The sequence below is a fragment of the Oncorhynchus nerka genome, linkage group LG14, assembly GCF_034236695.1.
Source record: "Oncorhynchus nerka isolate Pitt River linkage group LG14, Oner_Uvic_2.0, whole genome shotgun sequence".
Classification (NCBI taxonomy): Eukaryota; Metazoa; Chordata; class Actinopteri; order Salmoniformes; family Salmonidae; genus Oncorhynchus; species Oncorhynchus nerka.
The window spans coordinates 61,497,765-61,522,988 of record NC_088409.1 but is presented as its reverse complement, the minus strand read 5'-3'; positions in this window follow the sequence as shown (position 1 = coordinate 61,522,988).

The following is a 25,224-nucleotide window of genomic DNA, read 5'->3' as shown; positions in this document are numbered from 1 at the left end:
ACAAATAAATTGTATCTTAAATATCTTTACATTTGTTATTAACTTCTTGGATATAGGGGGCGCTCTTTTAATTTATGACCGCACTCAGCCAGCTGTATAAGGAAATAAGCAAACAGGAAACCACTCACCCAGAGGAGGCGTTCCTAGTAGCCAGAGACTTTAATGCAGGCAAACTTGGATATAGGGGGCGCTCTTTTAATTTATGGATAAAAAAACGTTCCCATTTTAAACAAGATATTTTGTCACGAAAAGATGCTCGACTATGCATATAATTGATAGCTTTGGAAAGAAAACACTCCAAAACTGCAAAGATATTATCTGTGAGTGCCACAGAACTGATGCTACAGGCGAAACCAAGATGAAACTTCAAACAGGAAATGAGCAAAATTTTCGAGGCGATGTTTTCCATTGTCTCCTTATATGGCTGTGAATGCGCCCTGAACGAACCTACACGTTCTGCCGTTTCCCCAAGGTGTCTGCAGCATTGTGACGTGTTTGTAGGCATATCATTGGAAGATTGGCCATAAGAGACTACATTTACCAGGTGTCCGCCCGGTGTCCTTTGTCGAAATTGGTGCGTAATCTTCAGCTGCACGCATTCAGCCATGTGATTCAGAGGAGAGAGGAGACTTCCACGAACGATATATAATCGAAGAGATATGTGAAAAACACCTTGAGGATTGATTCTAAACAACGTTTACCATGTTTCAGTCGATATTATGGAGTTAATTTGGAAAAAAAAGTTAGCCGTTTTGATGACTGAATTTTCGTTTTTTTTTTGGTAGCCAAACCAAAAACGACGAACAAAACGGAGCGATTTCTCCTACACAAAGAATCTTTCAGGAAAAACTGAACATTTGCTATCTAACTGAGAGTCTCCTCATTGAAAACATCTGAAGTTCTTCAAAGGTAAATGATTTTATTTGAATGCTTTTCTTGTTTTTGTGAAAATGTTGCCCGCTGAATGCTAACGCTAAATGCTACGCTTAGCTATCAATACTGTTACATAAATGCTTGTTTTGCTATGGTTGAAAAGCATATTTTGAAAATCTGAGATGACAGTGTTGTTAACAAAAGGCTAAGCTTGAGAGCTAGCATATTTATTTCATTTCATTTGCGATTTTCATGAATAGTTAACGTTGCGTTATGGTAATGAGCTTAAGGCTGTATTCACGATCCCGGATCCGGGATGGCTAGAATCAAGAGGTTAAAAGGCACTCAAACATTGACCATTGAACCTATTTCAGCACCTTTCTCATTCCATGGTAAGTATCCACACTGAATACACACTCTGCTCCACCATCGTTTCTCTCACTTCTTAGACTCTTATTTCACATTCATGGGAGGCTTCTTAGGGAGGAGCCCCATTGCAATGAAATTTTCAATTATGCATCAATTATTCCGAATGTTGGGAACAGCATGGTGGCAAATGGGCTCCAAATTGGTACACAACTCCTGGACGAATTCTGCCAATGGAATGGCCTGTAAGTGTATCTAATAAGCGGCACACATCAAGAACACCTGCAGCACCAGGCCTTCGTGGCATACTAATGAATCGGTTGCTTACACACAAAGAAAACTGGGTCCCCAGATCTCCATGTCCAACCGAACCGATGCCAACGGGGGAAAAAGGTCCCGCTTCGCCTGCAAGTGGTGAAAATAATTGATCAGTGGAATGAAAAGGGTTTTGTGGACGAATCGGCCTCTTTGTCACTCATGCACTGATGATTATTCATTTTGAATGACGCAGCAGGCTCTCTCAAGCTGTACATCACATCACACTGGGAAATACTTTTCAACTTGTGGAGTGAATCCTTTTTAAAAATGGACATCCTGATAATTAAGGAAGGTTACCACCTTCATTGAGGCACAAAAATGGGGGTGAGCCACCACAAGCTTGTGTGCGAGTAGGATCTGAGTGAAATCAGGAGAAACTTGTTTGGGAGGCCCAGTCTTAGTAGCAGCAGCCTTTCCAATGAGCTATGTGTCTCCCCAGAGCCTCCCAGAGAATTTGATTTATTCTAATAATACATAGAGCAACCACAGTCCAATGACTTATTCATCCAGTTTTGTGTGTGTGTGTTTGTGTGTTGACTCTGAGTGTCTAAATAAAGTTGAATATAGTAGAGTGCACCACAGTGCATTTCTCCCATGTGAGTGCATATGGGTCACTCTGTCATTCTTCAGCTCTGAGAGCCTATCTGACAGAAGAGATGGGGAACAATGAAATGCAATTACAACCATATGTTCCTTGGGTTGTTGTTTTGCTGAGAAACTTTATCTGACAAAAAAACAACAACTCATTCTTAAAACTAAAAGGAACTAAGATGGAACTTTTCTTGGTTATATGCAAATACCTTTCCACCAGATCCAGCTGCACAAATTCAACCAATATAACAAAGATCAATCTGGATTTGAATGATCCATTCATTTGCCAACACAGGATAATCTGAAACAAATAGTGTATAAGCCACAAGCACTCTTAGATTTCAGCCCTTGCCACTATTAATTTTAACATGCATTGAATGCAAATCATGTGCTTTTACTCTGTCAATGCAATTATCAACCATGTTTCTGTCTCCTTCAGAGCTAAACCTGAATCTTTCACATCTACCACCACAATCTAATGAAAAGATTCAAATGAAGTTCCTAGAATAAATATTGTACAGAGTAAACTGGGCTGAGGCTTAGAGAAAAACAGATGCCTGAAGAACTCTGGGAGTCCTCCTAGACCTCTGGGAGGAGATGGCAGCACAGCCTGAAAAGCTAGGGGATAGTGTGCCATTTCAAAGAGACCAAATGATTTAAGAGAGATAAAACACAATTTAAAATGGCTGCAACCTCTTCTGCTGCCACAGTGCTCCACATAATTGAAATGGTCTGTTTCACTATTTTAATGGGATCTTAAAACAAGAGATAATGTCTCAGACACAAGCTTCATTAACAAAACAACATAGCTCCTACTTCAGCATACCACAAAGAACATAACTAATACCACTTATGTGCTGGGCTAATAATGGAGCACATTTGTGACCGACCGCCTCGATTCGGTCTTATGTAGCAACATTTGAAACGGTAGTTTATACATTGGATAAAAGTAAAGACCAAAATGGCATATCATACAATACACTGCAGTTGAGGAACATTGGGAAAGTAATTCTGTTTTGAATGTTTATAAACTTGTAACCCCACTTTTGGCTAAAAGGGACTTCAATATTCTGGTACACCCACTGGAGAGCTCTTCTTTGTCTCCCCCTATTCAGCATCGTTCACACCCTCTTAAGCCCCACCCTTCTCTTTAAGGATTCACATGTGAGGCAATGTGCTAAACAGTGTGAGTAAGGTAGCGTAGTAAACAACCAAAGATTTCAAAACTAAAAGTGGTGAAAGTAGAAGCATACAATAAACTAAATGTACACTTCATCTAGTCCTTGGCTTATATCTTAATCTGATTTTGGTACAGGCCATGTTGTTCTTCACATTGCCGTCACTGGTAAACACATAATATATCAAATAAAATCAATGTTTACTTGTCATGCACAGGCTAAAGAAGGAGTGAACAGTGAAATTGTTATTTGCATATTTGCATAGTAGAAATTTCAAAAATAGAAAGTGTGTCATGTTCATTATAGCGATGAGACCAAGGCGCAGCGTGATTTGCATACATCTTCTTTTAATGAAGGAAGAACACAGAACGAACTATACAAAAACAACAAAACGAACATGAAGCTATATAATAATAGTGCTGACACAGGCAACTAAACATAGACAATAACCCACGAAATACCCAAGGAATATGGCTGCCTAAATATGGTTCCCAATCAGAGACAACGATAAACAGCTGCCTCTAATTGAGAACGAGTCTAGGCAACCATAGACATACATAACACCTAGACTAGTAAAACAAAAACACATACATCACCCATGTCACACCCTGACCTAACCAAAATAATAAAGATAACAAAGTCTACTAAGGTCAGGACGTGACAAAGTGTCCAGATACAAATATTTGTATCATTATTAGATGATGCTTATCAAGATACACTTGTCTAAATTGATGAGTCATGTGAAATAAATCCTATAACCACCTCCCAGCCACATCTAGCTAAGTGGATGGGTCACTCACTATTGTCTAGAGATATCCACATGTTCATGAAATACAATAGATGGCAGGCTAACTTGATGGGTCATGTATAATCATCTGGCGAAGTGGGGTCTTTTGTTTAAACATGTAGCTAGCTAAACAATGAATCATAATCACTACCCAAAGCTACAGTGCAAACATATTGTCATAGCTTGCCACCATATATGAAATTATGTAGTATGAATCTGCAGGTAGCTAAAGCTGACCAACTAGGTTCAATGCTCGCTAGCTAGCTAATTTTAGGTTATAACTAGCAATGCAAATTGATTTCTGACATACTAATAATATTACTACACAGACCATACACGTTACGTGTATGGTCTGTGTAGTAATATTATTAGTATGTCAGAAATCGTTAGTTAGCGAACCAGGAATCTAATGTTCGCTAGCTAGTTAACAGTACGCTTTAAATTGCAATGAAAACAACTTTCTGACAAAATTAGAAACATATATCTGAAAATGTAGATAAACTCTTACATTGATGAAAGCTTCACGGCAGCATGTTTTTTTTCTCCAGTTTTTTGTTTTTGCCAGCTACAGCTTGTTTGGCCCATTGTGTCAAGTCACTCCGGTTCACCCTTATCGTGTGCAGAAAGTAGTCCATCACAACTTTTTCCCACTAATCTTTGTCGATAACGCGCGCTAAATTCAGGGCAGCAATGTTGTTGAGAGCAGTGGCAACACTTACAGTTCTCCATGGCTAATGTTATATCTTTCAAAAAAAGCATGCTATATGGCAGACCAACCCAAACTCATCTCTCGGCATGTCCAGCCAATCCATTATCTCAGCCAATCATGGCTAGGGGGAAGGTTCCTTCCTTTTTCAGTGGATAAGCCAACTAGGCTCGTAATTTAATTGTTTTCGTATTTACATGTGGCATACAAGTTTGTAAATAAGGAACATGAAAGTTCATATATCCCTGCCAAAAAAAAAAAAAAAAAAAAAAAAAATTAAATGCCTCTCCTGTGAAGTAGTGCAGTGCAACATATGCCTAGCTTCCATACTGTTTTTCCATTACAAGCCATGAAAGTCAGTGCTGTTCTCATGTGTGAAACTACTTCAGATCCTCGAGTACATTCATGAAAGACACGTAGTTAAAGATGTAATCTGCAGTAGGCGGAAACTGCACCATTATCACCCCACCACCTTTGTTGTTTTTGCTGCCCAGTTGAGGAGTTGTCACGCAGCATGGTTAAAATAACTGCAGTACATATTGTCCTCTTCTGTCACGCTTGCAATGATGTCCAAGGGGGATTGTGGTAACTCTTTTGATGTTGCAATATCGCAAACTGAGGTCGTGTCTACACTTACATGCGAATTCTGCTATCAGGATACAAAGATCGCATTGAAAAGACTGTTCAAGACACACAATTTGCTTTGTGGTGCATACAGTGGGAGAAGTCATCAACACTCCTTCCACAATTCTCCAGCAAACTTGTGCTTTGGGACCAAGAGGCACCCTTTCATTATAATATTGGAGGATATGTTTTTTTAATATTTGTATTTATAAATGTATAAACCTTTATTTAACTAGGCAAGTCAGTTAATTAAGAAAATAATATTATTTACAATGACCAAACCCTAACTCGGGAGATGCTGGGCCAATTGTGCGCCACCCTATGGGACTCCCAATCAGGGCCGGTTGTGATAGAACCTGGAATCGAACCAGGGTCTGTAATGACACGTCTAGCACTGAGATGCAGTGCTTTAGAGTGCTGCGCAACTTGAGAGCCCGTAAATATGTTACTAGCGTGTGAGAAGCTTGTTGGCTTCAGAAATGCTAAGCAGCTAGCTAATATTTAGAAAAGAAAAAACATTTGTTTGGCTAGAGTTATGCTAACCGTTTGCAATCCCTTTAAAATTGCTAGTTTGCCGGCTAGCTACAGAGGTTAGCAGGATAGTTAGCTACAGTAGTTAACTACTGCCATTGGCTGTTGTTGTGTTATTATCATATGTTGCCTATTCCACCGTTTGTAAAATGCATACTGGCATTTGAATATAGCGTGGGAAAATGGAATCCGGACACACTAAACACATTTAAAACAGGTGTAGAATTAAGGGGTGGGCAACTCCAGTCCTCGGGGGCCTAATTGGTGTCACACTTTTTCTCCATCCCTAGCAAACGCAGCTGAATAATCAAATTGCATTCTAAACTGAAGATCATGATTAGGTGATTATTGGAGTCAGGTGTGTTAGCTGGGGCTGGGACAAAACTGTGACACCAATCAGGCCCTCGAGGACTGGAATTACCCACCCCTGGTAGATGCATGACGCATTTGGAATTCAATGATCAGAACTCTATAATCAGAATACTAAAGCTGCATGAACTGTCAAGCCTAGACACGGCATGAGGTGGCTGTTTCAACATGAAGGATTTCAGCTTTAAGGTCGGATATTCAGACAGATTTTTTTTGGTCTGTTTAATTTTTAAACCTCAGATTCATATGATAATCATGTTTAAATTCAGCTATTTCTCCTTTGACTGAAAACACACTGTCTACAATTCGACCAATCCAAGCAAATATTATTTTATAGCAAATATTATTTTCTTTAGTAAACTTATATACTGCCTGTATAGACTGTGTATGTATAGCCTGAAAACTGAGACCTGATAATGACTGAAGTATGTACTCCATAACAGCAACCAACTACAGTACATGTCAAAATACTAAAGTAATACTAAAGTAAAGAAGAAAATGGTTCAGGCTACAGTTGAAGTCGGAGGTTTACATACACTTAGGTTGGAGTCATTAAAACTCATTTTTTCAACCACTCCACAAATTTATTGTTAACAAACTATAGTTTTGGCAAGTCTGTTAGGACATCTACTTTGTGCATGACACAAGTAATTTTTCTAACAATTGTTTACAGACAGATTATATCACTTATAATTCACTGTATCACAATTCCAGTGGGTCAGAAGTTTACATACACTAAATTGACTGTGCCTTTAAAAAGCTTGGAAAATTCCAGAAAATGATGTCATGGCTTTAGAAGCTTCTGGTAAGCTATTTCACATCATTTGAGTCAATTGGAGGTTTACCTGTGGATGTATTTCAAGGACTACCTTCAAACTCAGTGCCTCTTTGCTTGACATCATGGGAAAATCAAAAGAAATCCACCAAGACCTCATGAAAAATGTCTGGTTCATCCTTGGGATAAATGTCCAAACACCTGAAGGTACCACGTTCATTTGAACAAACAACAGGGGACCACGCAGCCATCATACCGCTCAGGAAGGGGACGCGTTCTGTCTCCTAGAGATGAACGTACTTTGGTGCAAAAATTGCAAATCAATACCAGAACAACAGCAAAGGACCTTGTGAAGATGCTGGAAGAAACAGGTACATAAGTATCAATATTCACAGTAAAATGAGTCCTATATTGACATAACCTGAAAGACCGTTCACAAAGGAAGAAGCCACTGCTCCAAAACCGCCATAAATAAGCCAGACTACGGTTTGCAACTGCACATGTGGACAAAGATCATACTTTTTGGAGGAATGTCCTCTGGTCTGATGAAACAAAAATACAACTGATTGGCCATATCATCATTATGTTTGGAGGAAAAGGGGGAGGCTTGCAACCTGAAGAACTCCATCCCAACCGTGAAACACGGGGGTGGCAGCATCATGTTGTGGGGGTGCATTGCTGCAGGAGGGACTGGTGCACTTCACAAAATAGATGGAATCATGAAGTAGGAAAAGTGTGGATAAATTGAAGCAGCCTCTCAAGACATCAGTTAAAGTTAAAGCTTGGTCGCAAATGGGTCTTCCAATTGGACAATGACCCCAAGCATACTTCCAAAGTTGTGGCAAAATGGCTTAACGACAACAACGTCAAGGTATTGTAGTGGTCATCACAAAGCCCTGACCTCCATCCTATAGAACATTTGTGGACAGAACTGAAAAAGTGTGTGCGAGAAAGGAGGCCTACAAACCTGACTCAGTTACTCCAGCTCTGTCAGAAGGAATGGGCCAAAATTCACCCAACTTATTGTGGGAAGCTTGTGGAAGGCTACCCAAAACGTTTGACCCAAGTTAAACATTTTAAAGGCAATGCTACCAAATACAAATTGAGTGTATGTAAACTTCTGACCCACTGGGAATGTGATGAAAGAAATAAAAGCTGAAATAAATCACTCTACAATTATTCTGACATTTCTCATTCTTAAATATTGTAAATATATATAAATTATTAATATATTAATATATAACTTAAAATAAAGTGGTGATCCTAACAGACCTAAGACAATGACTTTCTGATTAAATGTCCGAAATTGTTGAGTTTAAATGTATTTGGTTGAGGTGTATGTAAACTTCCGACTTCAACTGTATGTCAATAAACTGGTTAGATGTTACATGCTCTGACTTTGTGGAGAGTTTAGAGGGTCAAATGAGGTCAATGGATGTCAATAATGAACTCGCTTAAAGATCTGGCGGCAGGTAGCCTAGTGGTTAGAGCGTTGGACTTGTAACTGAAAGGTTGCTAGATTGAATCATTGAGCTGACAAGGTAAAAATCTGTCGTTCTGCCCCTGAACAAGGCAGTTAACCCAATGTTCCTATGCCGTCATTGAAAATGAGAATTTGTTCTTAACTGACTTGCCTAGTTAAATAAAGGTAAAAAAAAAAATCTGACTATCATCACTGACCAAGACCTATGGTCGTCAGCCCACACAATAAACTCAGACCTGTGTTAATTTGTCAACTTAAACCTTTGTTTGTCAGGGCAAGAAACACAGATCCACATTAAAACCCCTCATTGTTGTGAAATTGCTTTCCTATCATTGTCACATGCTCACTAGTCTGAAAACCCATCCTTGAGCTGCCCAGAGGACAAACAAACAAACAAGATAGTTTCCACTTGTGTGAGATCTAAGAAGGTCAAGGGGTTGCTTTGCAGTGCTGCTGAGGAGAACCAGAGCAACCTTAGAGTCACAGCTAAAAAGGTTCACAGGAGATCTCATTATTATGGGGTAAGAGAAGACTAGCAGTGCTGGTATTATCAACCATCGACCCCTTTAGATAGATGGAAGGAGCAATGGACAATTGAGGAAAGGTATGGTGAAGACCATATACTGTAGAGACTTGAGGGCTGATACCAAGTAACCAAAGGAGCCGAGAAGACCTCTAACTATTGTTGTCATGCAATTGAATTTGGCCTCGCTTCAATCTCAGCAGTGGTCATTAACTACAAATACCAACAAATGGATCTGTTTGGCATGACAACAATAGTCAGATAATTTTGCTAAAGCAAAAATCTACCTACAGATCTGGGACCAGGTTAACAAAGATGTGGCTTTATCATTTTGAACCACTTTCAAAATAAATTATGATCCAGCCATAGTCTAATATCACTCAATTCACATTTAATATGTGTTTCTGCTGATTTACCATGTGGGAGGAGGAGAAATTAGGTATAATTGCATATTATGTTTAATTTACTGAATTCAACATTAAATACAATGTTTACAAAATTGTACATTTAGGAAATGGTGTGGAAAACAATTGATTGTTTATAGTACTTTGCCATTTCTTCTTAAATAAATTACATCTGGGCTTCATGCTTCACCGAACAGCGAAAATGTGGATCGTGGAAATAATTAGTAAAAATGTAGGAGCATTCTACCCTATCTGATATTACTTTGAGGCGGAGAGTAATATTAGTACATGTGAATGTATCTCTGTTGTTTACATGGCTTAGGGATTAACTCAAATGGATACCATATTGTTTATCAATCATGAGATAATTCAGAAGGTCACGTGAATCAATATGCAATATTCACACTATGAGCCTCTTATAAGCCACAATGATTACAGCTACTCTATTTTGTCAGCCAGGACCATGTAAGTACATCTCGCAGTTTGTCTCTCTGGCCTCAAATGCATGTAACAGCATGGGAAGAGAAACACGTTTTTTCCCAACAAGTAAGTAAGCGTCATTTAAATGGTGACCTGTAGGAAACAATTATTGAAAGATGTGTGAAAAAACAAGTTATACAGGATTTCACCAGCAATGAAACAGCTTAGTCTGAATGGCTATTGAGTCCATTTAGGAGGCGCAAATTATTAGGTTTCTGTCTCGTACTAATTATTACATCATCAGAGAGAAAAGATTACTTACAAACGGCTTTATGTCAGAAGGAATTATGGATATAATTTGCTGCCAAAAGGAGGTCTTTGCATTGTCCGTGTAATAGATTGAGTGTAATTGTTGATGTGGGTAGCATTGAGCGCATTGATTCCCTTTGCAATGTTTCAACGCAATAAACCACATCCACACTGTCAGATCTGCTGACACACTCGTGCCCAAGAATTATGGCATCCTCAAGAAATACAGCTTTGTGAAACTGAAATCATTTCCACAGACAGCTACATTTGGGAGAGACTTGTGCCTTGTCAGGAGAAGAGAGCCTGTCTTTTATGCAGTGGACTGCGAAATCTGGCGGGACACCCTCCTCTCTACACAGCCTTATCCAGGGACATGGCTTTTCCACAAATAGAAAGAGTTCTTTATCGACAAATAGAAAGCGTTCTTTATCCAGTGGATGTCTGATAGCTCAGAGGGAATGTATACATTGTGCATAGCATAAAGAAACGCCTCAAGATGGCATTACCTGACCATCCAATCAAAACAGTTCCTTTTCAAGGACTGATCCCTCGTCATGATCACCCATTTGATGTTGTCCTGAGGAATTACTCCTTGTCACACACGTATGTCTTCATTAATGTTGTTCAGGCTTTTAGCCCTCTTCATAGGCATGATTTAGTGAACGAGAAAACATCCCTATGGTTGACAACACAATGTGTTGAACGAATGGCAATAACAGGTCAAATAAAGAAGGATCTGATGTGGAAGTAGTCAGTAATAGTTTCCCCGTCCATTGTTCTTGGCAATGGATTTTTCCCTACAGTGTTTGGTGGTGTATTCATTTTGCAAAGTCAACGTGTGCTAATACTAATAAAAAAATATTATTGTGAGAGTTCACTTCTATTAAGCTTGAGCTTATTTTTCGACTTCCCTAAGGTGTTGTCGTTTCATCCACACCCCAGCTTGAAAAGTGAACGATGCCTTCAAAAAGTCAAATAAAATCGAATTATTTAATTACTCAGCTGATTATCCTACTTGTCATCTGTTTGATCCGTCTGCTCAATCATCTTGCCATCCTCGCAGATGCAGGCTCATTACGTCATCACCCTAACCCAACCTAACCTATTCCAGATCCACACCACCTACAGTGCCTGCTAGGCTCCAAAACCTTCTGATGGATCTTTAACTGAAGTGGAATGTCATAAAAAGTGAAATAGTCCTAATTAGTATCAACATCAATGGGTGTTTCTGATGATTAACAAAATGATGTATGATTACCAGCAACCAAATCTACATTTTAAAATCAAAGTTGAAATAATTTATGCTCGATAATGGACACAGCATTGTCCAATGCTTATATTAACAGACCAACCATCTGGTATGCTGATCAAGGTGAAGAATAAAAGACACACACTTTGAAGGAACATGTAAATGTGAATACAACTCTGATGTATTATGAATATCCACTCAGGATCACCACTATACAGTAAGTCCACGTCCACATTGGAAATGCCCAGTGTACCATGGGGGGAGAAAGACAACTGTGCTCCCTGCTAGCACAAGGTTGAGTTTCCTTTCCTTTGTGTGATCTGTGTCGAGCTGTTACATCCTTTTCATGATCCCTCAGCCGTCACACAGAGACTCAGAATAAAAGGATGACAACCTGAGCTACAGTAGACTTGTGGTCATTAACCTGTCACGTCACACCCTACACATTTAACATTGTCAAAAACCGTTGCCTTGTGTGGAGTCACTTTGATAAAATCTTGGTATTTTCCTCTTTAATTTGATTTAATTTCCAGACATGTTGCACCTTAATACCACACATCTACAGCACAGAACACTCAGTCACAAAAGCCATTCTTTTGAATTAATCTTAGGTTGTTTTACAGGTGGAAAAAAAACACGGCCTCAATTTCTGATTCAGGTAAAATTGCGGACTTTATCTGTTCTGTACAGGTCAAAGGTTATCTGCTTCTCTCCGATGGAAGACTACAGGAGATGAATGAGCACTCTCGATGAGCTGTCTGGTCTCGTCAAAACACATTTCACTAAACAACACGTGTTTCCTCTCAAAAAGGAAGAACATTGCAATTATCTTGTGAAAAGATGGTTCGGGGAAGAGCAAGGGGAGAGAGAAGAGAAAGAGAGAGACTTCACGGTTCAGCCAAGATATTGGTTCTGCTCAGAGGGAGGACTAAGGAAGTTCATTGGCCACTTCTTGCAGATTTAAAAAATCAAAATATTTTTTTTCTGAGAGGTCTCCCATCCAAGTCCTAAACAAGCTGAACCTCACTAAGCTTCACAGGAGACCTGGCAGGATTGTATGGTATTTTTCAAAAGGAGAAAACCTATAAATAACACGCCACCAGCGATGTATAATTGCTAGGCTGTTTCATTTCAGGATTTCGCTCCTTTTAGCTCCCACCACTCACCTCGGATCTTCCAAAGAGCTGCCCTTTCTCATGCAAAGTTGATGCAAGTCAAACTGACGGCTAATTATTGGCACTCACAAGATTGAACCCTGTTTAATCTTCGAGAGGCTTCGTGATTAAATAAATATTGCCGTGCAAAGCAGTGTTGTATCGTTACTTATTTCAAGCATGCTCTTCAAGTGCCGAGCTAATGTCTTCAAGTAAATCCAATGTACGGATGTTTGGCTAAAACGGTTTATGGCCAGGATTAAAAAGTACAATACATTTTTTTAAAGCCAAACAAATAATTATAAACCAATCATGAATGAAGATTTAATTACTTACTTAAGAGGGTCATCAAAGACCGATGAAATGATCAAACTTTGCCTAGGATTTGAATTGTTCAACATCTTTATGCTGGGTGGACACCTTTCAGATACAGGCCTACAGCAGAAGTCCCTTCCATCTCAGGGCTCTCCCTCTTGGCTGGTCACTGAGATGTGACTATACTGTATAGCCCCGGGGATTACTCTCTTTTACAGAGCAACAGAGAGCTGCAGTTGACACCTTTTAATGGCCTTTTTCTACCTTGCCCCCTGTAGCTTGTGTCAAATCCAATCTTCTGGATCTGGTGCAACTTGTCTGCATAAATGTGTTACATGTTAACGTGCACTGTAAGATTAATAGCCGGCTGCATAGCTCTAGGTGTTGGATTTAATAAATGTTTTATCTTCAAATCTGACTATTACGTTAAAGGAACATTTTGACAAATCTAGTGTTCAATATGGATCTGGAGCGCTAGACTGGGACATACACCCTCTGACTGCCCACAGCCAAATGCACACTGCAGCAAAAGAGAAAACCTAAACATATTGAAGTATTCCTATGGATATATGACAACGGACTAATTAGAAACGGACCAACCTCATGGACCCCCATAATGAGTTCTGAGGAAATGTTGACACAATATTTTTAAGAGATTACAAGGCAAGGACAACATTATGAATTGTAGTTTTTCATTAAATACAATGCCCTTTAAGACCTTGCAAAGAAGCATGTTGAATGACCTTTACATGAGCATGCACCTATCAGACTGTAACCTTCTTTCATGTTCCAAACCAAGCCTAGTGGGAAAACGTCTTAAAGTGAAAATAATGGGCCTTACTCTCGTAAGATAATGATGTAGCCTATTTCTGAGAGTCTCGCTCCTCCAATACTGACTGCTAGCCTATACCAAGTTGGCAGGGAGAGAGCAAAATCAAACATTCAGGGATGATACAGATGTACACTGCTGCTTTGAGGATGTATTAAATATTGATTTACCGAGAGACTAACAAAGTCCTGGTCATTTCTCTCTACATTTTCTCCTTATTTGAAATATGAGTCATAATACAATGAGCAAAATAGTTTAAGGGAATATAAATCATATCATTATCAAGACTTTATTGAGAAAATCCTCATAATTACTAGAGCAGACTTAACTGGAAAGCACTATTCATGATCAACAATTAGCCACAGTACCACTCTCAGGAAATAGCTCTGGGACTATTTTTCTCATCTCAGCCATAAAGATTCCAACTGTAAATCTAAATCACTCCACCAGATAAACCAGCTCTACATTAGAGAAATTGATGAGCAGGGCTACGTACAGAAGCAGTGGTTCTGCTATAAACACATTCAAGTGGACGGCCAAAATTCCACAATGAGGGGGAGTTAAAGCTGATGTCACTGCCATTAATCTGGAGTTCAGTGTTCCTTCCTTTGACACGCAAATGGATCATTCTGACGGCCAGGTCGCTATCGTGCCATATCTCACTCCCCCATTAGCAAGGATGATTTATGGAAGAACGGCATTCGGTGAGATGAACATTTCACACTTCTTTTTGTGAAATATTTGACACAAGCCAAGGCTCCAGCTCCAAACAATGTTCACCGTCACCCTAGAGATGAATATTACTATGAAGAGCTTGAGACGCCTGCAGATAATGTACTACTGGCTACAGGTTTAACACATCTGCCTGTACTCCTTAGGGGCATCAAATGATAAACAGATTGGGTGCATTTTGAAATTCTAAGCACACAATGAGATGGCATAATATGTGTGTGTTGTCTGGTAAAGCTTTTAGGCTATATTATGTTTCTGTATCAGATATTCAGTGTGTGGTGTATTTAAATGTCCTGTTTTGTCTTCTTCCATGAATTAATGCAGTGAACACATTGCATTCTTTTATTTTTTATCTAGTTGAGCTAACTTTTCTTCAAAAAAGTTATTTGAAGTTGACTTTAAAGTTGAATTCAAGACACACTCACCATTTGATGATGTAAGGGCCAGTGTGGCCACAGTAATTGCAACCGCTTGTAGCAGTGGGTTCAACAAGCAGTCAAGTGTAATACTGATTAAGTAGAAGAGTGAGCTTGTAATACTTCTGAGATTGTAAAAAAAAGGTAGATTTGCATCCCATCACAGAATTGCATATTCAATACTTTTTTTTCAGGGACATCACTACCTACAGTATATCTTGAAGCAAGATCAAGGGTGTGGGGTTTCCACGTCAGCAAGTTCACTAACAAAACAGGCACCAGTAGCACAAATATAATGCAAATGGGAAGTTTATTAGGGATTTTTGTACACGGGGAAAGGAGGAAGTTACCAAGCACCTCACAGTCCACAAGTCGTTCTCTTTGTCCGTTCCATTTCTCAGGGGTAATCTTCACACTCGGGTCCTCAGCCAATCCGGTCCGGTACACAGGGGGGTTAGTCCGACAGTCCAGGTCACAACGGGCAATCAGACAGATTTTACTCTCGTTTCTCTCACTCTTCATACCTCTATTGTCTCTCACCTCCTCTCCCCTTGATGCAGGCTGCTTCCTCCTTTATCCCCAAACAGCCTTTCCTCGTTGGGGCAGGAAGTCCATATAAGGCCTAGGTGTGGAGCCAGCTACCTGCAAGGTATCTTTCCTCAATTACCACTTCCCCTCACCTCTCCCTGCCGGTTGCCACAATATGTACATGATACTTCTAAGGGGGTCTAGTCAGGTAGGCTAACGTTAGACTACTCATGTGGGGTACATTAAACATCCTCAAATAATCTCATTGGCCTAAGCTTTCAGAAAAACTGATATCTCTGTTAAACGCTATATAAACTGACAAGGAAAATAAACACAGCAATTCACATATATAAACGGTTTGGTTTATTGATGTCACATGACAAGGAGGATGTCAACATGTCACATAATTATGCCATATTTCTCTCCTCAATCTAACAGTATATAAATGTCACCCAGTGTTTAGACTGAAACTATATCGCTCAGACAATATATGAAAAGTATTTTTATTATTTTTCTGCACTTATCCTCCACTGAGTCCTCTTGGGAGCTGTGGTAATGACCCACCTTTATTCATTTTTCATAACGACACTGTGCCCTGTGACATTGTGTGCTTCCTTCCTGCCTCACTCCCTGGTTCCACACCATACACAGCTCCAGTTGGAGGCCCTAATTAAGAGTTTATGTGGCCCACAGTTCTAAAAGCAGGGGTCAACGGCACCAAAACACACTCCAGGTAGCATTCTCTCCGTGTAAGCCTGTGTACTCAGTTTGTTACAAGTCACAAGTTGTAAAAGTGAAAACTGAGTATACCAAACATTAGGTACAAACAAGATTAGTCATACATCACAACATATAGGACCTCAGTAGGTTGGTGATAGAAATGGGAAAAATAACTCTGCTAGAAACCTTAACCTCTTTACTGTGTAGGGAGAGGTGTTTGTTATTTTCTTAGATGATAACTGCATTATTTGTTGAATTCACATTCATGGCACCGTGCGATTTCAGCTGAACCACTGATCTTTCAACAATATGGATGACTATGAATGCTGAATATCAAACACATTGGTAATGTACTGAGATATATAGTGAAGTATTAAGGCTACAGTAATAGTTTTGGATAACATGAGTTGATTTCATGTTATAATCATGTTTGGTTTTCAATGTGGTGATGTTTAAAAGCCATAAAGTACAACCATAAAATGTGCAGTTGCCAAGTGCGACACACAGACCTGAGCTCTAGTTTACAAAATGTATTTGTTAACCATTTTCAAAAGATGTAATTGTTTCATCTGAAAAAGCCAATGATTTCCCTCATGAATAATCATGAAGGTGCTCAGTGACTGTCTCACCCTCATGAAAATTCGATAGGGCCCGGCCAAAAGTGGAGGGCCCACTGTTTTTGTCACCCTACTGCAATAAAGCATCAGGGGTCAATCCTGAGGTAGCCATCCAACAGACACCTCTCATACGGGAGTCAGTGTACTGTATATAATGCATATAATTTGCTGAGATGTGTCAATTATTCAAAGAGCATTAAAATAATGCAAGGGCAAAGTATCAATTGAAGAAGATTTTCAGCAGCACAGATTTGTCCAGTTGACCAAATTTTTTACAAAATCTCAAAGTTTTCGAGAAAAATATGAGGAGTAACCTAAACTAAATAATACATTCTATGGTTTAACTGGGTTTTGCCAGGCGAACAGTAAAGCACAGTAATTCAACATTTGTTTTATGCATGTCTAACACTTCAATTCTGACAGGGACAACTTAGAAGCAGAACTATCTCCAGCCTATCTTAAACCCGAATGAATATTCAGCACAAAACACATTTCTAAAGAGTTCATTCATGAAAATGATTCAGACAGTAGGAAACATGTCCTTTCCTGTTGATATTTGAATGAGGACAACTGCCCAAAGCTCTCTCTCTGTGTCTCTGTAGACCTGACAGGGACTAATATCATTTGAGATTTTGAATTTCCCGGTGTGGCTTGGGATCCATTTCATTAGTGATAAGGACACGTACAAAAGCAATGTATCTTTAGAGAAAGTAAAATAATCCACCTTGGAATAGCAATCGCTATAGACATAGTGGATGACCTTGAAACAACGTTTCTCTGGCTTTGGTGCATGGATTGTTCTCTGGTCAGGAGTCAGTATTCCAGTATTAATGGAACACAAACACACATCAGTAAAACAAGGTTATAGTTGCCACCTTGCTCAGAGAACTGATGATTCAAACCACCAGGGTCGTATTTTCTCTTTCAGGTCAGGAGGATTATCAGTCTGGTCCAAACACACATTTCCTGTTGTGGACATTTTTTACAGGCACTGAGTCCACCGTCCACCTGGTCACCTTCTCCATAGCTGATAAGAGAGGAGAGACATGCTCTGATTGCCCTGACATGGCTGAGAGAGGACCACAGCAGTCTTCATAATATATTCGCTCCGTTGTCCAACATGGGATTATAGCTAGCTAGGGCCCGGGGAGGACGGGTGCCGGGCTGCCTCTCAGACGCATGATATGATTGTGTGAGCCAGGTCGTAGAGCGCTGCAGATGGAGTGGGGCAACCCTCCAGAGAACCAGGGACCCTGTCTAGTCTTCTCAATCCCCCAGGTGGTGTAGGGGAGTGCTGGGGCTGCTAGTGACAGATGGGTATGGCTGGTTCATCTGATACAGATGGTACACTACAGCTGTCTCAGGCCCAGCCAGGGAGCCTAGAGTGGGGAGACTAGCACCGGCAGCACATAGCCACTGTCTTACCAGGCACAGGGAGGGAGGATGATTAGTAGGACAAGCTCAGCAGTCAACCGAGATTGACAGGCACCTGCAAGGCTTACAGCCACTCTGTGTGATGAGACGACTAGCTCCCACACAGCAGACGACAACACAGACTTAGTCAGAGAGGAAACTAGGGGGAGAAAAAATTAAGGAAGGAAGGAAGGAAGGAAGGAGAGAGCAGGAAAGAAGGGAAATACCAAAGAAAGAAGGAAGGAGGGCAGTTACAGTATGAAGAGTCCTTGGACAGGGCCAGAGAGACAGCTGGCTAATACCATGTCTGCCATGTTGAGTATGCTCAGAGACTCTAGCCACAGGGAACCACAATACACCAGCCAGGAAAACCTTAGAGGAATAAGTGTCCAATCCTTCATCCTAACTATATGCTTACTGTGAATTAAACAGGTGAAGTTCACAAAACTGGCATAATATAATACTTGCAGAAGGAATCCTGTCTTTTTAGCAATAAGGTCCATGAGATGGCAGCAATTGTTTGCTTTAGATCTGCATAAAGCACTGTGAAATTGGTGCACTGGATCATTGGATGAATTCAATCAATGCAACTGGAAGCTGCTGTATTCCTCCAAAATTGTTTCATATAAATGACACTTCCATCTACTGTATGTGAAATTGCATTGTTTTGGGAAACATATTTTTCACTCCAAGGGAATGATAACTTGACCATCCCACCATAATGTACCTGACAACACCACTGTTAGTTAACGTTGATCAAAGTGATAAATAGTCATCATTATGAATATGAAACAAATAAATAATGTATTATTTTTGATAGATGGTCACATGGTACCAGTTTGTTTATTAATAATGTATGCTTAAGTAACTTCAAAAGGATTTAATGAGGTATAGTAATTGGTCCAGCTTTATGACAGTGGGTCAAACCAAATGTATTGATTGTTTCAACAGCCACTACAGCAACTGCTTAAAACAGACACCACCACATCACAACAGGCCATACAGAGGGATCATTGTATGTGGCGGAACATGGTCTCATTCGAATATGTCAAAAGTGATATTTAACCATTCCATTTATACAGTGCCTTCAGAAAGTAATCACACCCCTTGACTTTATCCAGATTTTGTTGTGTTACAAAGTGGGATTAAAATGTATTTAATTGTCATTTTCTGTCAATGATCTACACAAAATACTTTATAATGTCAAAGTGAAGGAAACATTTTTACACTTGTAAAAAGAAAAACCCACTAATATATCTTGATAAGATAACTATTCAACCCCTTAAATCAATGCATGTTAGAATCACCTTTGGCAGCTATTACAGCTGTGAGTCTCTAAGAGCTTTGCACACCTGCATTGTACAATATTTGCATATTATTTTTTTTTAATTCTTCAAGCTCTGTCAAGTTGTTTGTTGATAACTTCTAGACAGCCATCTAAGTCTTGCCATAGATATTGAAGACAATTTATGTAATTAGGCCACTCAGGAACATTTAATGTTGTCTTGGTAAGCAACTCCAGTGTATATTTGGCCTTGTATTTTAAGTTATTGTCTTGCTGAAAGGTGAATTTGTTTCCTAGTTTCTGGTGTAAAGCAGACTGAACCAGGTTTTCCTCTAGGATTTTGCCTGTGCTTAGCTCTATTGTGTTTGTTTTTATTCACCCCAAATAACTCCCTTGTCGATGAAAAGCATACCCATAACACGAAGCAGCCACCACCATGTTTGAAAATATGAAGAGTGGTACTCTGTGATCTATTAGATTTGCCCCAAACATAACGCTTTGTATTCGTTACATAAAGTTAATTGTTGAAGTTTTACTTTAGTGCGTTATTGCAAACAGGATGCCTATTTGGGAATATTTGTATCTGTACAGGCTTACTTCTTTTCACTATGTCATTTAGGTTAGTATTGTGGAGTAACAACAATGTTGTTGGTCCATCCTCAGTTTTCTCCTATTACAGCCATAAAAAACTCTGTAACTGTTTTAAAGTCACCATTGGCCTCAATGTCAGCTTTACGACTGATGTTGGCTACATATTGGTGATGCCTAAGTTAAAATTAAACCATACAGGCACCATTTCACACCTGTTTCCTTGCTCGGTCACTAAATCAAATCAAATCATCAAATCAAATTTTATTGGTCACATACATATGGTTAGAAGAGGTTATTGTGAGTAATGCGAAATGCTTGTGCTTCTAGATCCGAAAGTGTAGCAATATCTATGTAATCTAACAATGCCACAACTACCGAATACACACAAATCTAAGTAAAGGAATGGAATAAGAATATATACATATAAATATATTGACGAGCAATGACAGAGCGGCATAGGCAAGATGCAATAGATGGTATAAAATACAGTATATACATGTGAGATGAGTAATGCAAGATATGTAAACATTATTAAAGTAGCATTATTAAAGTGACTAGTGATCAATTTATTAAAGTGGCCAATGATTCCAAGTCTGTATGTAAGCAGCAGCTTCTCTGTGTTAGTGATGGCTGTTTAACTGTCTGATGGCCTTGAGATAGAAGCTGCTTTTCAGTCTTTCGATCCCAGCTTTGATGCACCTGTACTGACCTCACCTTCTGGATGGTAGTGGGGTGAACAGGCAGTGACTCAGGTGGTTGTTGTCCTTGATGATCTTTTTGGCCTTCTTGTGACATCGGGTGCTGTAGGTGTCCTGGAGGGAAGGCAGTTTTCCCCCGGTGATGCATTGTGCAGATCGCACCACCCTCTGGAGAGTATTGTGGTTGTGGGCGGTGCAGTTGCCATACCAGGCAGTGATACAACCCGACAGGATGATCTCAATTGTGCATCTGTAAATGTTTGTGAGGGTTTTAGGTGACAAGCCAAAATTCTTCAGCCTTCTGAGGTTTAAGAGACACTGTTGTGCGGGTGCACCATTTCAGTTTGTCTGTGATGTGTACGCTGATGAACTTAAAATTTCCCACCTTCTCCACTGCTGTCGCGTCGATGTGGATAGGGGGTGCTCCCTCTGCTGTTTCCTGAAGTCCACGATCATCTCCTTTGTTTTGTTGTTGAGAGGTTGTTTTTCTGACACCACACTCTGAGTGCCCTCACTTCCTCTCGTCACTGTTGGTAATCAAGCCTACTACTGTTGTGTTGTCTGCAAACCTGATGATTCAGTTGGAGGCGTGTCCATGGCCACGCAGTCATGGGTGGGCAGGGAGTACAGGAGGGGGCTGAGCATGCACCCGTGTGCGGTCCTAGTGTTGAGGATCAGTGAAGTGGAGATGTTGTTTCCTTTACTACCTGGGGTTGGCCCGTCAGGAAGTCCAGGACACAATTGCAAAGGGCGGGGTTGAGACCCAGGGCCTCAAGCTTGATGATGAGCTTGGAGGGTACTATGGTGTTGAACGCTGAGCTATAGTCAATGAACAGCATTCTCACACAGGTATTCCTCTTATCCAGATGGGATAGGGCAGTGTGCAGTTCGATGGCGATTGCATCGTCTGTGGACCTATTGGATCGGTAAGTAATTTGATGTGGGTCTAGTGCAGGCCTGGGCAACTCCAGTCCTCGGGTGTCACATTTTTGCCCCAGCCCCAGCTAACACACCTGACTCCAATAATCAACTAATCATGATCTTCAGTTAAAAATGCAAATTGCCCAGGCCTGGTCTAGGGTGACAGGTAAGGTGGAGGTGATATGATACTTGACTAGTCTCTCAAAACACTTCATGATGACGGAAGTGAGTGCTACGGGGCGAGTCACTAGAGGTACGGTATGTCTTCATCTCAGAACTGACATTTCAGTCACATCCTCTACCTTCAACATGTCACTGCTATGCCTCAGAGGCTCGTGCACGTCCATGTGTCACCTGCATTTAGAAAATATTCCTGGGGAAAAGAGGCTGGCCTCATTGTCCTGAGCCCCACGTCCTACATCCTTGTACGGGTGACATAATAGAAGCGGACACAGGTGTCAAAGACGAGGCCTAGAGCCATTTTATTTAACACAAACCCCTGACGTCTGGTGCCCAGGCAATCCCGCTAGAGAAGGTCTACTTAGCAAAAGTGAGCAATGCTCCGGGCTCCAGTGCATACTATGACCACCACAGAGCCTGGAATAAGGGAAGGTGCCCCTCTGCACAAAATCGCCTTGAGTACTACTTGTACATTGACCAAAATAAAACTTCCTGGTTTAAAGTTAAAGTTTCTGGTTCAACTTAACTACAAGGTAAGAGTGATATAATATGCATGAGTAACTATAGTACTGTATATGTGCTTTAGATCATGTTAACCCTATCATCACAGGTAACATATCATCAACATCACAATAATAAGTCTCTGCCCCTAGTTCCCCATCAAACATGACTATGAATAACACATTTGATTTGACCAAATCAATCCCAATTAAACAGCTTGAAATGCAACATACAAAGAGAATGTTCCTCTTCGTGTGAGGTACTGTACACAGGAGAGGGAAGCATAAATCAAAGAGCAGGAACGTCATGTAATGCTGAGTGCTGAGTACAGTGAGGAGCTGTTGTCTTACTGTGTCTCTTGTGAAGTCTCTGCATACCCACGAGGATCACGTGCCCCCATTTCCCCTCTGGCACACAAACAGGTTTAAAGAGCTCTCCCACTTACCTAGAACAAGGAAAAGGTAGAACAACATAAATGATGCTGCACTGAAACAGTGAATATATTTTGTTAAGAAAAATCTGAAATGAGCTTGTCACGCAATAGGTACACCGGAGGCGATTCATGAATTTATAATGTGAAACACTAGGAACTGTTAATGCTGTCACTGTACTACATAAGGACTAAAACCTTAAAGCAAGGATTTAATCTGAACATCAACCTGAATTCTGTGTTTTGGTTGTAAATTGTAAAGTACATCAGAATGCTATATACAGTTGATATTACAGTAGAACACACAAGAAAATAACATGGTATACAATTAGTACTTAAAAGGCAATTGAACAATTGGAGTAGGTCTGTTAATGAGTAGATATAAGAAAGAAAGAGAAACACAATTTTGTATGACCCATCTTATTTAAAAAAAATACATTTACTTGCATACAGATTTCATAAATATGCACATTCAATGACTTGCATATTTCAAGTTCAACGACTTACAAAACAGTGTGACATTGAGGCATTCAACCTTCACTGCTTCAGTGAAAGGCAAAGAATACATGCCACTGTGGTTCTCAACAGCTGTTTGGTAAGCACGTTGACAAAAGACAGAAAAAAGACTTCATATTTCATCAGAGATTGCCAAACCCCCCCAATCTCTTAACCTTACAACCTAAAATCAGTCAGCCCAATATAAAGTCAGCCCTATACACAGTACAGCAGTAGCACCATTGAAGGTATAACCTTTACACAGATAAATTAGGAGAGCAAAGGTATCAGTCATTTACAAAAAAGCTTTTGTCAATCGAGTGACCCCGTGTGAATTTATAGTCCCCAATTTAGCGTCACATGTAAGCAGAAGTGTGGAGGGGCTTAATAATTCCCAAGAGCCTCAGAGGAGGGTGTAAAACCTTTTAAAAAATTGATTCAGGCACAAACGCTGTTATTCTAGTAGAGATTAGATGTGCCAGTATCGAAAAGCTTTATCTCATGAATAATGTGAAAAGCCCACAATGTATTCTATTAAAAGGGTTAACCCTGGGGACATTGGCATCAAAGAGTTCATACAGTGGACAATAACCAAATGTGTTCAACATATAACACACATATACACACTTATAGTGTAACTACACTAACAAAGGTTTGTAGAACACATGCTGTTCCAAACTCAACCCCAAATATAGAGGGAGATGCGCCAGATAGAGGGAGATGCGCCAGATAGAGGGAGATGCGCCAGATAGAGGGACATGTGCCAGATAGAGGGAGATGCGCCAGATAGAGGGAGATGCGCCAGATAGAGGGACATGTGCCAGATAGAGGGAGATGCGCCAGATAGAGGGAGATGAAAAATTCCAAACAAACACAATGTAACAGAAAGGGAAGCATAGCATAATTGTTTTTGAAACCCAAACCTGTTGAAATATAAACAAGACTATTGTCTAAACACATTGACCGAGCTCTCTTTCAAAAAGGTATGCCTCTATACGGTATGTGAGCGACATAATCTACATTAATAAGAGAGTTGGAGCATCCCCTATCCATTTCAAGTAGGGCTGTCCCCGACAAAAAAAAAAACTCTTGGTCAACCGAGGGTTGTCTGTTCTTTCGACCAATCGATTGGTTTAAATTTTACAATGTGTATTTTTCCATATATAGACACACCCTATGTTTGGATAAAATCAACGATATGTAGGCTACTGAGCTTGTCTGGTGATTTAAGCACTGCGATTAAAAATGAAGACACAAATTACTAAAGAGGAAGCAAGAGATCAATATAGCCTAACCAGAAGAAAAAAAACGGATCCTGACTCCTCCTTCCATTGCCCACTGCTGCTGTCCTTCGCAGATTCTGCCATTACGCTCCCAAAGCTGCCGGTATAGGCTGCACCAGCGGTCGGTAACCTTTTCCATTTGGAGTACCAAGTTATCGTACCATTTCTACTGATTTGTGTGCCAGTTATGATTTTCATATGCACATTTTTGTAGAAGAGTTTCATTTTATTTATAATAAAGTCTTCATATTTTAAAATCAGTGGCGTGTTTAATCAAAATTCTATCTAAATGAAAATGATAGAAATCTAAAAGTAACTTCTATTGCCATTGCCAATATGTAAAAATAGCCTACATAAAGACAACAAATAACATTGCAGCCTGCAGGTAGAAAATATCCTGATAAAAATAAATACCCTATACGTGAGGTATTGGCTATGCATGGCCTGTCTGCGGGGAACTTGAAACATTGTATCAATGGTTAACATGGCCCCAAGCTGGTACTAGCAAACATACATTGTATAATATATTCTGGACCCTCAAGAGTTTCCAGCTCCAGTGAGCTCCAGAAAGACACAGCTGTAGGCTATTTGTGCAACAGATAAGAAGTAA